Consider the following 15,947-nt stretch of genomic DNA (forward strand, 5'->3'; position numbering starts at 1 on the left):
AAATCAAACGAAAGTAGCGGTAGCCGAAGCTATATGACATTCTTATTTGTTTGTCACTTCGTCTGTTTTTATAACACAAAAGGATCGATGTGTTTGGTATCAATTGAAAGCTCTGTTTCTCCTCTTTCATTTTATATGCGTGTCTGTTGCCTGCGATGCCTGGTCCCGGAGTAATCCAAGCGAGAGCAGTGGCTGCGTGGAGCAATATAGACTGTAAATATGATAGGCCTATACTTTGATTTAAATTCTTGATTTTATTTTATTTTCATACTTGATCGTACAGACACTGTCTAGTCTCGTTAAAGCCCCGGTTCTGCTCTTTCATGCAATATAGGTCTCATCTCGCTATGACTAATAATCGCGGAGCAATGTATAGAGAAAAATGGGTGTGTTTTTTGACGCACTTTGCGTCCGTCGGGCTCATAGGGTCCGTTAAATTGTCTTGGAAAAAAATAGGATTTGTAAATTGTCGGAATGGGGGTACTAAAATGTGTCGGATTGGCAGCATGTCTAAATAGCAGCATGTCGAAATAGAGGCATGTCTAAATGGAAGCATGTCGTAGTGGTGGCATGTCTGAGTGGCAGCATGTAACCGCTGAGAGCTAGCTTTGTAGATTAGCCTAACTGCAGCTCACAACCATACTACTGCACCATGTGGTCGGTTTCTTGTAAATGAACTCTTAACAGAAAATTCCCTGCTATAGGGTGCAACACACCAACTGGCCTCAGAGGGCGCTATAGTACAATATCCATATATTATTGTGATCTCCACAACACAGCTGTCCCCAAATCCGCTGGCGGGATTTGAGGTCCTCTATGATCTTCAGGGACAGCTGGAAGCCTGAAGAGTCAACTGACTGGTCTGATATAGTTGCGGTCCTTGACACGAACCTCCGCCATGCGGATCAGTCCATCAGCTCCTGGGAAAACCTTGATGATGGCCATGATGCCCTGGGAAGTTGGGGATCGACGATCATCACCACTGTGCTGAGTTGAAGTGGCGATGTGTCGGCTTGCCATTTGGACCGGGTCTGCAGCGTGGGTAAGTAGTGTCGCAGAAACTGGGTCCAGAAACGATCGACCAACACTTGACACACTCTCCAAGGTCTACGGCTCAGAACCTCTGAGTCGTGGTACATCACCTGTGGGAGTGAAGGATCCAGCCATCCCATCAGCAGAAGGTTGGGGGTGACTGGGTCATAGTCGGCGACATCGGAGGACACATACCCTAATGGCTTCGAGTTCAAGATCCCTTCAATCTCTATCAGGGTGGTACTGAGGCTGCGTTCAGACTGCCAGCCAAAATCCAATTTTTAGCCCATTCCGATTTGAATCGGATGTCATTTTTGTAGTCTGAACAGTGACAGGTCATATGAAATCCGATTTTCCAAAATCACATCCGGGAGGTAGTTTCATATCGCATTCGTATCGGATATGGACAGATGCGTCCCAGTCTGGACAGCTCCCAACACTCATATCGGATTTGACCGTCTGTGACGTCACTAACGCGACGCCAGGCCAGAAGCAATGCGCGCCTATTTCAGTTGTGAGTTATGTTACGGACAATTATTTATACGGCTGTCAGAATGGAGGAGGATTTTGACAACAATTCCCCCTGGACGGAGGAAGAGACGAATTGCCTCATAAATTTGTGGGGAGATAGGGCAGTTCAAGCCAAACTTGAGGGGATGTATCGAAATAAAACCATTTTCCAAACTATTGCACGCTCACTGAGGGAAAGAGGATTCCACCGGACCTGGATACAGTGCCAGAGGAAAATCAAAAGCTTAAAGGGATAATCCGGAGTGAAATGCACTTTAGATCAATTTTTCGGACTATTGGGAGTAAATACGTTGAGTTGACACCAAAATCATGTCATTCGGATGTATTTTGAGAAAGTTCGAGCTCACCGTTTTTAGCCAAAACTCGTTAGCCTGGAGGTGACTCGGGCATGTCATTTCGCCGCTACAAAACGCTATTTTTATACCTCTTCTACTGTTCCAAACAACACTACACTTACGTGGTAGTGAGTAGAGGATCCCTAAAGCCAAACCGAAGTATCCCCACGCCTTTATGTGGTCGGATAGAGTCCAGAATGAATTTAATCGAGTCCGTACCCTTCCGGAAATGTTAATAAAGTGTTGTTATAGCGTTGGCAGCTGCAACAGCGACATTTCCGGAAAGGTACTGACTCGATTAAATTCATTCTGGACTCTCTATCCGACCACATAAAGACGTGGGGATACTTTGGTTTGGCTTTAGGGACCCTCTACTCACTACCACGTAAGTGTAGTGTTGTTTGGAACAGTAGAAGAGGTATAAAAATAGCGTTTTGTAGCGGCGAAATGACATGCCCGAGTCACCTCCAGGCTAACGAGTTTTGGCTAAAAACGGTGAGCTCGAACTTTCTCAAAATACATCCGAATGACATGATTTTGGTGTCAACTCAACGTATGTACTCCCAATAGTCCGAAAAATTATTCTAAAGTGTATTTCACTCCGGATTATCCCTTTAAAGACGAAATACAAAGACATCAAGGATAATAACCAGAAAAGTGGGGTAGGGCGACACAGTTTCCCGTTTTACAACTTGTTAGACAGCATCCTTGGGGACAAGCCCAGTGTTAGCCCACTGATGGTCCTGGACAGCTCTGCATCCGTCGAAGGCGAGGAGGAGGATAGCGGCAATGCAGGTGAGTAGCGTACGTTATTCACAACTACAATCACAAATCTGAAAGTGTGTGTTTAAGCAAATTGTTTAAGCCCCCATTTCACTTGGTAACTTAGCTACTTCAACTCAAACTTGTTATCTACCGGTATTCATGTTTTTCTTAGATGAGCCAACACATGAGTCTGCTGCTCCTTCTGCACACAATAGGCCTACAACCGACTCGAACTCCCTCCATCGCCACTGGAAGTGGAAACTCCACTGAAAGTCGGCCTACTTCAGAACGTGGTAAATCCTATTCATAATGTTATGATGCATATCAGATCAATTAGCCTTAACTATTATAAAACAATTGGAAAAGTAGTTCTACAAACAAGACAGTTTTAGCGATGTAAATGTTTACATTATAATAGGAAATTAACGCAAAACGAGTGGTAGAATTGTTGTATAAAAGCAATATAGCACAAGTGAGAGTGGAGTTGGTAATGGATATTCCCATGGCTGTTTGTTGCGTGCGCCACTAGGCCTCTGGCCTCGAGGCTAGGGCCGAACAACACCCGTGGGAATAACCATTACCAACCATTACCAACCCCACTCTCAGTCGTGCTATATTGCTTAATTGTTTGATTATCAATTGACAATTTATGATAGTGTAGTAGTAGTTCAGATTTTGAGTGATTCAAATATCTGGTGAAAGCAGCATTATTGGTGATGTGGGTTATGATTGCCTTCCTGACATAATATTCTGCACTCAAGATATTTTATTAACTTGAAGTCAAACCCGCAGTATGTTCATAAACCATGGATTTATGTTCCATGACGCTTGAAGGGGTATACAGACAGACACTTTAGGAGGGGTAGACAGACAGACAACAAGGGGTTCTTTTCCATATGTGTGTGTTTATGTGTGTTTGTTTGTGTAGGCCTATGTATGTATGTATGTATGTATGTATGTGTAATATATATATATGTGTGTGTGTGTTTGTTATGTACCATTTCATTATTATTATAATTTTGTATTTTTTTTACTTATTTATTTATTACCTTCTTTCTTCCTCCACACACACACACACACACACAGTCTTTACATGCTAGCATGACCCCAGGCAGTTGGGTTGGCCCCTTGAGCCGTGGACCTGCCCTAGGTTTCTTCCTGTCCTTGCCCCTGTTGCTCCTAGGTGTCCCTTGGTTCTCCCAAATCCCTCTGTCTTTATAGTATCTATTTATTTATTTTTCTTTTTAATTTATTTCTGTCGTTCACACTTGAGCACAATACATTTCATTGATTATTAATGCTTATCCATTTATGAGTACATAACATTGAACTTTAAACGTTTAAACAGCAACAACATTGGTCTATAACCTATATATCTTTTTCAGTGACCACAACAAGCCGTAAGCGAAAAAACAAGATGGAGGCAGCTTTGGATGGTTTTGCCACAAAAATGGGTGAGGTGCTGGAAAAGGACAATCAGGTGTTACTCCAGATGCAGGCTGCACAGCACCAACATGAAATGGCGATGATGACCTTTCTTGGCCAGCTCATCAAGGATGGTCAATCTCAGAGTTGTCCTGCAGTTCCTCCCAGCCACCACTCTTCCTCTCCCCCAGGAGCATCACACCAACCACCAGAGTACCAGGCATTGTCACCATATCAACAGGGGTCTCGCACCCAGCAGCACACGTATCTGCCAAGGATGCCTCAGCCTCTACATACCCAACCTCAAACATCTTTTTTGCAAGACCTCCTAGATGACCAACTTACTTTTCCTCATGATAGCCAAACATAGGTCAGTCCAAGAACTAGGCAGTGTCTGATTTTTCAGTTTCAAGCTTTTTTAAAGCTTTGATTTTTCAGTTGAAGCAAACAGTTTTAGGAATGCAAATGTGTTAAATAATAACAAATAATGTATTCCGGTATTCATTTCAGTTGTACAGTTTTATTACATAAATGAAATTTTGTTAACATAAAGTTTTTCCGCTGCCACTGAACAACAGGGAAATAAACTATGAATGTACTTGGAATGTACAATTTGCACTTTAATAAAAGCTAAGTTAGCTAATAGGCTAACTAGAAAAAGCACCATGCCAATCTCTAGCTATGGTGAAGGGTGAGTGATGATGTGGGGCTATTTTAATTCCAAAGGCCAAGGGAACTTTATCAGGATGCATACTATCCTGGATCCATGAAATAGCTGGCCTTTAAAAATAAAAACATACAAAAAATCCTCCTCACATAACATAGGGGTCAAATACTTATGCGCCCTGTATTTAAGGAAGAACATTTATGTATTTACGATACATTCTTCAATCACAAAGAAAATTGGTGTCCTTAGCGGTTTGATTTTTACTCATTTTTTGAATTAAGGCATTACAATCAATTCTCAAAGATGATTTTATATTCCTTTTTTTAGTCAACTTTAGCATGGGTGTGAATACTTACTATACCCACTGTATTTAGAGAACTGAAGGCAAGGTGTCTGTCATCCATAAAGTAACCCTAGACTTCACTGAAATAGCGTGTCAGTGCTTCCCTCACTCTCTGTGGCCCGACAAGGTTCTCAGCATTGTCATTGGTCATTTGTTCTTGTTCTGGTACGGTTGGTGGTGCATTCTCCTGGTAGTCCTCAAAGACATCCTGGTCTTCACAAACATCCCCTTGGACTTCACACACATTGTGTAGAACACAGCAAGCTGTAAAGGTAAAGTGATATTATTATTAGACTTTAGCGATGTGGAGGGTTTTTTTTTTTTTTTCGTTTTTGTTATGTGTACATGCTCTCTGAGATGCACTCTGTTTGACATATCCACATGACCTGCACCTGCTGCACCCTGTGTTGTTTACGTATTTGTGTCATACACAATGCTAACCTCGCCTGTATTTTATTGAAATTGGTGTGTTATGTGTCAGGGTCTGACAAACATCAACCAGACTTTGGTTGATACAGTATGTGTAGGTCTGTCTTGCCGCCTTGCTCTGAATACATTTACTTTGTATACTTTTACCTGGAGGCAGACGTGCTTCAGTATTTTTTTCCCTTAGTTGTCTGTATTTTTCACAAACAGCAACACCTCCTTGGTTTTTGTTTCATAAGGTTTCACATTTATTTGTCACGTGTGTCAAAAGAGGCACTGCGCACTGAAGTTCAACAGTTATTGCTGGCTCCTATATGCTAAGAATGAGAGACTAAAGAAAAGAATGACATACACGGTATCAGGTAGGCCTACCTGTGATGACATAAGGCACATTCATGATGTCCACATCCAGCTGCTTGCTCAAGCACCGCCATCTGCTCTTAAGTCTTCCAAATGAACACTCAATTGTCATTCTGGCTCTGCTTAGACAATAGTTGAAGTGGCGTTGGTCCTCTGACAGCCCACCCTCTGGGTATCCCTTCATGATCCAGCTACGCAGAGGATAAGCTGGATCTCCAAGGAGCATGATGGGCACTGCTGTGCCACAAATGACGTCAGTGTCCTAAGTGATCGAACAATATGGACATTGGTGTCTACTGTGACTGCTCCATATACTGTAAATGATGTTTAAACGTAGAAGTAGCATTTGCACTTACTTGAGGGAAGAGAGTTCCCTCCTCGCCTCTTCTGTAAAGGTCAGAGTTCCGCAACACCCTACAGTCGTGGACACTCCCTGGATATCCCACATTGATGTTTGTGAACCACTGAAGGATTACTGAATGCCATCCTTTTCTGTTAAAATATTCAGTGTGATTGTGTTGGGGTGCGATGACTGGGATGTGCGTACCATCAATGCATCCTCCGCAGCGAGGGTAGCCCCATCGCGTAAGGAAGCCCCGGACGATGCGCTGCAGATGGTCTCCGACAGGGATCTTGATGTAGTCTTTCTTTAGTGCAGTCAAGGCGGTACACACCTCACCGACAACCACGCAAACCGTTGCCTTGCCAATGCCAAAAAGGTGTGCAACGGTGCGATACCCCGCCCCTGTGGCTAACCACCACAAGGTGACAGCAAGACGTTTCTCCACTGGTATTGCCTGCCTGAGGTGCTTGTCCTGCCTTGTGACAGCAAGACGTTTCTCGACTGGTATTGCCTGCCTGAGGTGCGTGTCCTGCCTTGTGAGCCTTGGTCGTAGGCGATCTGTCAGCATGTCAAACGTTGCCCGGCACATTCTAAAATTCGCAAGCCACTGATCGTCATCAAAACTTCCCAGGACAGTATTTTCCCACCAGTCGACGCATTTGGGGTGGCACCACACTTGACGCTGCACAGCAACACCTACGGTGAAAGCAGCATGAAACACTGATGTGTACACTACTTTCCTCCTCCGGCGTAGAATGTGCCTGGTGCGTTGAAGGTGATCTGCACCCCTACTATGGAGTGACAATGCCAATACACTGACGTGACGTGCATCCATCGTGTTGTTTGTTGTTGTTTTGCTTGTCGCTGTCGCAATTATATGACGTCTGACAAATACACGTGCTGAATGACGCTTCCGGTCGTTGCTACAGCAACCTGTCAGATCGGGTGAAGAATGTGGCCCAGTCTGAACAGAGCCATATCCGGATATGAGAAGGAATCAGATTTGAATCAGATTCGTCTGCAGTCTGAACGCGGCCTTAGGACTTCTGATGCGACTGACTGAGAACCAAAACTGGCATTGAGAGCAGTCTTGATTGACCGTATCTCTCGCTCCCATGCTCTTCCAAAGTGCGGGGCGCAGGGTGGGTTGAAGGTGAACTTGATCTGCTGTGCCGCCAGTTGAGTCTGTAGCGAGGGATACAGGGCTTTGAAGGCGTCTTGCAACTCCCTTTCCCCTCCCATGAAATTAGTTCCCTGGTCGGAGAGCAGCTCCATGGGTTTTTCTCGCCGAGAGATGAATCTCCTCAGGGCCATGAGGAAGGAGTCAGTATTGACACTGGAGAGCTCTTCTATGTGCACTGCTCTGGTATTTAAGTAAGGGATAATGTATAGAACGCCGGTCATTATCGGAAAATAATTCCCGACAGGATGAACAGAACCCCGACGCGCAGCGGAGGGGTTTTGCTTCGTCCTGAAGGGAATTATTTTCCGATAATGACCGGCGTTCTATACATTATCCCGCTTATTATATGGCTACTTGCCAAAAAGAGAAATGAAACTTAACTCAATGTGTCTTTAGCAATGACTTGGCTACCGTTTGGTGGCTTCCGCTAACTTCTAGAAAATAAATAGTTCGCCACAGCTGACAGTTGTTAGGTGTTGCCTGGCAACATACTTGGTAACTTTCAATGAAATTCCATTGCAACCAGCGAACTGCTTTGTTGCGGATTGATATGAAAGACGTGAATTAGAAGCACAAAACCCGTTGCCATTGACAGCGGTCATTATATACTTTCACCGGTGATTATACATATTAATCACCGGTAGAACGTTGGGGAGGCCCATTCAAAGTGAATGGGAGCTCTCTCAACATTCTAGAGAGCCATATAATAAGCAATTGAACAACAGGCCCCAGTGCTTCTCTGTGCGGCGGCCAACCTTCACTTGTAGAGGTCCGAAGCAATCTATGCCAGTGGAGAAAAATGCTGGCTGATGCAGTCTGACACAAGCTGAAGGGAGATCAGACATCTTTGGCACGATGGGTTGGGCCCTCCACTTCTGACACTCAGTACAGGGGCGTTGTTGCTTCTTTATAGCCTTTCGACCTCGAAGTATCCAGTACTTCCTTCTCAGCTCAGCAAACAGGCGTTGGGAGGATTTAAATGTAACAGTGCAAAGGAAACAAGTTTTCTTAAAACAGGAAACGAGTTATCTGAAAACATTACTAGCCTATCCTGTGGCAAATTTGACAGAACATTTATTTATTTCCGAAGTTTGACAAAATAATATGCTCATTTGAACAAAAGTATTCTCACAATGGGATAGGCTACAAATACAAATACTAACACATTCAAATTAGTGAATACATTTCACAGCAAGAGTGACAGAGAAAGAAAGGTCAGCTCTTCAGAACATCCTTCAAAAGTAAGGCTATATTTTACCAAGGGCACTCAACAGAAAAGGAAGTACGCATGCACGGACGCACACACGCAGGTCAGAGCTTTTGTACTGTAGCCTACATCAATCCAATACAATTCACTTTTTTTTAAAAAAATCATTTAGAACCTAAACAATGAAAAATTAATCATTCATCTTAATAAACAATTAAACATAATTATTCACCCTCAGACAAACTACACATATTGCCTACAATCAATGATATTTCTTGGCTATACCCAGAGGAAAGAAATTCTTAGAATGAGATCTCTTTTGTTTCTCATTTGTTTCTCCTAGACAATAATGAGATCACAGTGATACAAAAATGAGATTATTGCCTTTGTCTCACGCTTCTCAGGTTTGTCTCGGGAGCCAAAGAGTTATGTTATCTCAGTGTAGACTCCCTTTGATTTATAAATGAGATCTCAATTAGGTCTCAAATAATGCTCAGTTTTGTCCATGTTGTATGTCTCATATTTTACTCAGGCTGAGTCACCAGAGAGCTCTCATTGTAAACTCAAGAAATTCTCATTTAAGTCTCTTTGGTAAATCTCGTGTTGGGCTCAGTGTAGACTCCCTTTAATCTACTAATGAGATCTCAGCTATGTTTTAAATAATGCTCAGTTTTGTCTCATTTATATGTCTCATTCTTTACTCAGGCTGAGGCGCCAGAGAGGTCTCTTTGTAAACTCAAGCAATTCTCATCGATATCTATTTGGTAAATCTCAGATTTGGCTCAATCAGTTCCATAAAAGATTCCTCAACACATTTCTTACCAAAAGATTTTTTTACCAGTGTTATACACTCTGTACATGTGTGTGTAGCTGTGCTGTGTGTGTCTATCCACGTGTGTGTGTTCGTGTGTAACTGTGCTGTGTGTGTCTGTCGACATAAGTATGTGTGTGTTTGTGTGCACTTTAAGAGTCATTGCACGAGAAAACCAGGCAAAACCAGCAGGAGGTAGGAAGATGGGGGTCGGCCAAATCGGCTCATACTTTGTATATGTGATAAGTATGTGGAACTATGAACAGTCATATACCTAAAACCCTCAAACTCTTTTTTGTTGTGGAGTTCTGGGGCCCCTCTCAGAGAACCTCAAAAATCCAACAATTCATGGCTGAAAATGACTGAAATTGCCATTTCTACCCTGATTATCCTGATAAAGATATGAACATGAGCTTTAAGTTTCCATATATAGAGCTTAGGTAGAATAGTTTTAAAGACCAAAAGGTGCACTAGGGGGTTATCTGCACCACTGAAAGCAGAATTTTCATCCCTCTAAAATTGGTCATTTTTAGGAGGCATTATCTCACATTCGCAGTGGCTTTGGTGGATGGTTTTACTGTTGCTGGACAGAGGAACATCTTCTGATTCAAAAACAATTGTCGTCTAATTGGGCCACACATAATGTGCGCCGTGCCAGGAGGGTCTTTACAGGTTTTTTTTCGGGTTTTGGAGTATAATAAACCAGGTAATAATATCTCACTATAGGGTAATTTATGGTAAATTTTTGTGTCACTGTATGACAAATTGTTAAAGAAAGCTTTAATTAACTAGAAAAGCACTCAAAGAGTGCAGACCTCTGCATGCATTGTTGTTCTTGGTTGTCATACATTTGAAACTAGACTATTCAGATCGCCACCGAGTGGCCATACCATGCCATTACATCGAAAACATCTGGCATTACATCTGTTTGTGATGTAATGCCATGGTATGGCCATGTGATGGCGATCTGAATATGGTTTATCATAGGCCAAAACACGACAAATCCTGCTAAAGACCTTCCTGGCACGGCACACATTATGTGTGGCCCAATTAGACAACAATTGTTTTTGAATCAGTAGATGTTCCTTTCTCCAGCAACAGTAAAACCATCCACCAAAGCCACTGCGAATATGAGATAATGCTTCTTAAAAATGACCGAAATTTAGAGGGAGGAAAATTCTGCTTTCAGTGGTGTAGATAACCCCTCGGTGCACCTTTTGGTCTTTAAAACTATGCTACCTAGGCTCTATGGAAATATAAAGCTTATGTTCATATCTTTATCAGGATAATCAGGGTAGAAATGGCAATTTCAGTCATTTTCAGCCATGAATTGTTGAATTTTTGAGGGTCTCTGAGAGGGGTCCCAGAACTCCATAACAAAAAACAGCTGGAGGGTTTTAAGTATATGGCTGTTCATAGTTCCACATACTTATAGGCACTGTACATGTAGACAGACACGCACAGCACAGCTACACCCAAACACCAAAGACAAAGACACACACACTCATACGCACATCCACACACACACACACACACACACACACACACACACACACACACACAAACACACACACAAGCGGACACAGACATTTATACAATAGACATAGAAAGGCACACAGCTACACACCACACACAAACACATGTAGACACACACACACACACACACACACACACACACACACACACATATATACACACATACAGAGCAGAGACATAGACTCACATAAATTCAATACCCAAACAAATACGGAAGGAGGTTCTTTGATTTGTCTACAATGTCAGGTGTTGTATTTGCTGCACACGACGAACAGTGTAATTAGACTACTACACATGTAGGCCAATGTATGATTTTGGTGCTTTTGAGTTATTAAATAATATAAGAGTGTCACACAATGGTTAGCAAGGACCTAATGGAAGGTTAGCATGGAAGGTTTTGAATATCCAAACCACACACCTGCAAATATCATATCAATATCATGTTTTCTTGTTTGGCTACGTTCCGCAAAACTAAGTTTATTAATGAATTAGATCTACATGTCTCTTTATTAAAAGTACATTGGAGGTAGTCTTTTTCTAGTTTAACATGTTTGATATTATCGGAAGTCTTTTTAGTCGTGGCTCATGCAAATAGTGACATGAACATTAAAAATCAATAGTGACCTCTCTCCAACACCAAACAGGAAAGGGCAAAATAGGCGACAGCTGTAGCCTATATGATTATTTGTTATTTAATTTCTTATAAACTATTAAGTCGGCTATTCTTGTGACAGAACAGCCCTATAACTATTAGGGATGTCACACATGAAACAGTGCTGCAGAAACGCGATAGTTTGATATGAGTAGGGTATCGCATGAGTTCCTGTTGATGTAGTGCGCGATGGAAATAATTTGAATGAATCTAGGCCTAGCAGTCTAGTAAATGTGACCCTTCTAAGTCTGTCAATGTAAGGTAGGCTTAAGTTGACACTTGTCAGTGTCCATTCTTTTGTTGGTCCAGAGTTTATTTTTACTGCATGAACGGTGTTTATAATCTCGTTCAGAGAGGGTTTACTGTCTATGGGTGAAACCGAAGCCAGTCAGGCTCTTGGTTCAGTCCTTCGGGTACCCATCTGACGTCATTACGTCGGCAGACGTCTCTCCCTGGAAGTCCGAAGTTGCCCGAGAACAATGGCTGCCTGACGACGGCTGTTTGACTGTTTGAAAGCCAAGGTAAGATAATAAATGTAAGATGTAGTTTGTCTAAATAGTTGCCCAGCATTTGTAACTTTTTAAGAAACATTCCCGTCGTCCATGTTTAAACTTAACGTTCGTGCTGAGGATGTACTAGGTTGGGGAATACCCGCAGTATCGTTAGCTATCGTGCTAACGTTAGAACTAGCAGCTAGTTTAATGATAGCTAACGTTAACGTCAAGGGGGCAGCGAACGTTCTGAGAGTGTAGACAGTATGGCGGCCGCCATGCTAACGAGAAGACCGTGGCTAGCTGGCCATTCCATTGAATCCTATGGGGCGTAAGCGACACTTTGACATCAAATTACGTTAGAGCTGAAGCGTTTTAAGCCTTTATATGAACATTTTCTATTGTCGGGGTACATACTACATTGTGAAATTGACATAATAATCTCGTAACGGTCTTATCGGCTGAGTAATTAACGTTTTTCCGAAGTCAATGCTAAAGTGTTAAAGGCGCATGCGTCCAGCGAGAGTAAAGCGTCGCCATAGGTCAGACTCGGTCAGACTACGTGCCTACGTCACATGTACGACAACTGAGCCTGCGCAGGAGACCTATGACGGAATAAGAAGACCTAAAAAAAACGTTGAAATTTGCTTCCTCGGTCTCTGCTGCCGTCTACGTGATAGCTCTGTCCATATCTTTTACTGTCTATGGTTAACGTTAGGTTAGCGCACTAGCAACTTTTAGCACACGATATCAAAGCTGACCAAACTCTTTTTCTGTTAAATAGTGGGATTGGATTCGTGAATACAAGTGTTGGTCATGTTTTACTTTTCTGTAAGAGACGTGTAGGTCGACAAAGCTTGCCTGCTGTGTAGTGTAACTGTAACGTTAGTGGTTAGCTCACCGTCAATCTGTTTAAAAGGCAACAAACTTTTCTGTTGAAAGTTAGCATTCGCCCCCACCATCTAACTGCTAGTGCTACCTTAATTTGAATTTCGTGGGGAATATAATAGGCCAGTCAATCTAGCTCAATAAAGGGCCAAAAATGAAACTAATTGCAAAAGTAATAGTAATGTTTCATACTTTTTATTGATCCTTATACCCTCCTGCATCACATAAAAAAATCTACCCATTTATATTGAATGGAACATACGTTTCTTCAAGGTCAAGGTAGCAATTTCCAATGCATTTTGCCATTGGGATTTAATGGGTAAAATTTTAAACTATAGATATCAACTTGAAACTTTCTCAGTTGTTTACTCACATTAAGGCAAAGATTTTTTGTATTGCAAGTTTTCTGAAATGTGATGTTTAGATATGCAAATGAGACCAGTTTTACTTAAATATGCAATAATTTGCATATATTTCTAGAAAACTAAATCTGAACAATAGGTACAGTCAGCTTCAAAATAATTGCTGCATTTTGCTTATATGTTGGATACCAAAAGCCTATGCAAAGGGAATATTAGATAACACTTCATATCACCTCAAAAATGAGGAAATCAAGTCAAGTCAAAATCAATGCGTTTCAATGGAAGTACAGTAAAGAACAAATGATTGTCAATGATATGGTATGATGGAAGTATCTCAATGCATGCCAAGTCACATAAGGAAGATATTGACCTTTAGACAACATATCAAGTGACTTGGGATGCATTGAGATACTTCCATCATACCATATCATTGACAATCATTTGTTCTATAATGTACTTCCATTGAAACGCATTGATTTTGACTTGACTTGACATCCTCATTTCTGAGGTGATATGAAGTGATATCTAATATTCCCATTGTATTTTGGCTTTTGGTATCCAATATATAAGCAAAATGCAGCAATTATTTTGACGCTGACTGTACCTATTGTTCAGATTTAGTGTTCTAGAAATATATGCAAATTATTGCATATTTAAGTAAAACTGGTCTCATTTGCATATCTAAGCATCACATTTCAGAAAACTTGCAATACAAAAATCGTTGCCATAATGTGAGTAAACAACTGTGAAAGTTTCAAGTTGATATCTTTAGTTTAACATTTTACCCATTTCACCTGTAGTAAATCCCAATGGCAAAATGCATTGGAAATTGCTGCCTTTAACCTTGAAAAAAAACCATGTTCCACTAAATATAAATAGGTAGATTTTTAATATGTTAATTAGATATACCTAGGGATCACAAAAAACTTGGAATGATTACTATTGCAATTAGTTATGGGTCAAACGCTAGATTGACTGGCCTATAACCGCTGGTCAGGTTTTAGCTTGCCGTTTGGCGTTTTCTTTAATGTGTCAACGTCCTTATTTTTTTTTTTCATAAAGGTTATCAAGGAAACAAGTGGTGTACTGGATGAAGTTTGGTGGACTCTTCTGATCAGGTAAGGAAAGGTCCTAAATTAATGAATATCCACAATTACATTTTGATATATTTTCCTTTTTTTCAAGTCAATGAATCAACAATTCCAAGAGGTGAAACAATGCATTTTCGACATCAACCAGTAAATTTAGACGTGTATATTAGAACATTTTTCACGATTAAATGATCTATAAAACATTTGGCCACTGTATTATTATTTCAGATGATCATGTTTTGACTTAACTCTTGTTTTGTCTGTGTCATGGTGATTGTAGGTGCTGCAGGTCTTCCAGCTACTGTTTGGAGAAGATATTTCCTCTCAATTTATGGAAGTAGGGAATTTTTCTGAAGGCAGAAATCAAGGATTCAAGAACCCAAGTTGGACTCTTGATTCCACTGAGACCACTGTGTGCATTTTGAAATGTTCCAAATGTGTGTCACGTCCATACGGAAGAAGTTCCAAGCCCACAAGTGAGTTCACTCACCAGATAGACACACATACGCATATAACACTAATATGTGTGCATGTATTTGTGTCTGTAACGGTTAGTTTATCCCCTCCTTTCATGTGTCTGTTATGACTTTGTAGTGGGCTCTATGAACTGTCCAGGGCAAAGTCGGTCTACCCTGATGACACTCCCTGTTCCTTGATGGTAACCATGGCTGCTGCCCTCAACGTGGTGGGTGTGGACTATAGGGTATGTTATTGAGCATGCTCTAATTTGTTTGTCATAAGTGCTATGCAATACATTAATCCAGAAAGTAATCATGATTATTGCAGTTACTTAAAAGTAGTCTTGAATTTGCGATTAGCCATGTTTTACTAATTCAGTTTGTTGTACAGCATGCATCATTTTGTTTATTCTTATTTTTATTGACAGAGCCCTCAGAAATAAACTGATATCAATAATTAATATGGATGGTGATTGTGGCAAGGGTGCCTCCATAAGGTAATTATCGTTTATATTTGTACATCTCATAGACTTGCCTTGCTTATTTTTTTTAATTCTATGATTTTACAGATTAATCAACAATAACTAGTTGTAAGGCAATCTTTTTTTTTATTATTCTTTTTTTTTAAAGGTGCCATCCAGAAGCCCCAGCCTGGAGCCAGTGGCTGCTATTGCAAGACTCATGGGGGATGATCTGCAGGCAAAGCTACGATTAGGTATGATAACACACACACAGACATACTACTGCGCAGAAGTGTAGGGTCACTTTCAAATGGCCTCTCTATTAAACTAAATTATCTCCCTCAACAATGGAATTCTCTTCTCTGATTGGCTGATGGGGTGGCCATTAACTTCGTATAACCTGCTACCTTCGAAGTAGTTCCCGTATCACACTTGAATATTAATTCGCCAAACTCGTTGCGAAGTTTAAATGAACTGTCACGTTGCATCCAAGCTGAAATACAGACGTGCAGAACCATAGTAACATTGTAGCATATGACGGAGGTGTATTGTAGCTAGTTGGATGCCATGTAGGCTATAA

General features: G+C 41.3%; 1 long non-coding RNA gene across 1 annotated transcript; it reads left to right on the plus strand.

Annotated features, from left to right (window-relative positions):
* The first annotated feature begins 12,005 nt into the window (after positions 1-12,005).
* LOC134098394 (uncharacterized) lies at positions 12,006-15,621 on the plus strand. Its single transcript, XR_009941030.1, has 6 exons — positions 12,006-12,137; positions 14,420-14,475; positions 14,729-14,924; positions 15,043-15,151; positions 15,335-15,403; positions 15,537-15,621. It is a non-coding gene; the product is annotated as an uncharacterized LOC134098394 (long non-coding RNA).
* Positions 15,622-15,947: the final 326 nt, after the last annotated feature.

The sequence above is a fragment of the Sardina pilchardus genome, chromosome 12 (assembly GCF_963854185.1).
Source record: "Sardina pilchardus chromosome 12, fSarPil1.1, whole genome shotgun sequence".
Taxonomy (NCBI): Eukaryota; Metazoa; Chordata; class Actinopteri; order Clupeiformes; family Clupeidae; genus Sardina; species Sardina pilchardus.